Source organism: Cyprinodon variegatus, unplaced genomic scaffold, assembly GCF_000732505.1.
Source record: "Cyprinodon variegatus isolate N-32 unplaced genomic scaffold, C_variegatus-1.0 Scaffold1218, whole genome shotgun sequence".
Taxonomy (NCBI): domain Eukaryota; kingdom Metazoa; phylum Chordata; class Actinopteri; order Cyprinodontiformes; family Cyprinodontidae; genus Cyprinodon; species Cyprinodon variegatus.
In genome coordinates this window covers 182,354-183,709 of record NW_015151671.1, presented here as the reverse complement: position 1 = coordinate 183,709, position 1,356 = coordinate 182,354, and the positions used below count along the sequence as shown (strand labels likewise).

Here is a 1,356-nt window from a genome sequence, read left to right as displayed (position 1 = left end):
ACGACCCGCCCAGCGGCTCTGCGTTAGCCAAACGACCCGCCCAGCGGCTCTGCGTTAGCCAAACGACCCGCCCAGCGGCTCTGCGTTAGCCAAACAACCCGCCCAGCGGCTCTGCCCCGCCCAGCGGCTCTGCGCTAGCCAAACGACCCGCGCTCTGCGTTAGGCGTACCTAACTTAAGTTTCTGTTTCATCCTCTGTTCCTGATCTGTAGAGGAAATGGGATGCTACGCTACTTCCAGGAGCTAACTTTATCAGCTTTGATTTAAACATAAATCTAGTCTTTTATAGTTTTCTGTTTTCCTTTCATGTTAACATTATGCTATATAGCGCATAATCTAAAGAAAGAAACAACTAAATGCAGATAAACACGGTTTAATCAGATTTACTGCTCTGATCATGACCCATGATGACGTAAGAGACGCTGGAAAAAGCAGCAAAATGTCTCAGAAAAGTCAAAAAACATTTTTTAAAGATGTGTTTTAGCATTCTTTAGTGAGTTAAGGATGGAAATAAGTAGTTTTTAGTACCATTATTTAATGTATTTAATCATGGTCCTGGGACGATCGGGTAGGGACAGGCCTCGCTGCCGGCGGCGTCCGATGATGCGCCTACGCACAATGGCAGCCCACTGCTCCCCATGGGGATGGGTTCAATGCGGAGATGAATATCCCCCCAATGGGAGATTAATTAAGTTTAATTATTATTAATGTCTATGAGTGAGTAGGTCTGTGTTAGCAGAAGCTAACTAAGACCCGTCTGACTCGGCTGTGCCGAAATCACCAAGATTCAGCTGCTTTTAATTAGCAGTCTGGGGGTCAATGCGCCGCAGGCTGCGGGCCAACGCGCTGCGGGGCCAACGCGCCACGGGGCCAACGCGCCGCGGGGCCAACGCGCCGCAAGCTTTGGGCAGCTGTCAGGATCCAGGTGTGTTTAGCTAAATAAAGAGGCAACTGGGTCAGAACCAAGACCGATAGCAGCTCCGTAACAATCCGGCCCGTTTCCTGAGTGAGAAATGCAAAATTACACATTAATCAAAGAAAGGAATGACATTAATATTTAAATGATGGACCTCCGTGTTCATGGCAGCCAATCAGATAGTAGCCTCACGACCTCAGAGGTCTGAGGGTCACCCGACTCCTGATGATGGCCAATCAGAGCAGTCGGTTGATCACAGACTGCTGCAGGTTACTGGTCTGCTGGTATACTGGTTTAGAACCAGCAGCTCAGGGTTTAAACCAGTCTGGTAAAAATGTTAGCACCCGTTCAGAAGCAGTTTAATCTGCTGTGGTTCCACTCAGCCTCGACACGCCCAGATGATTTCATCTTTACCTCAGTGTTTCTCAGCCTTTCTGCAGT

The 1,356-nt window shown here is 48.6% G+C and overlaps 1 protein-coding gene across 1 annotated transcript in view; it reads right to left on the bottom strand.

Moving 5' to 3' along the window:
• tjap1 (tight junction associated protein 1 (peripheral)) overlaps positions 1–1,356 on the bottom strand; it is a 19,981-nt gene that overhangs the window by 3,602 nt on the left and 15,023 nt on the right. The window lies entirely within an intron of this gene.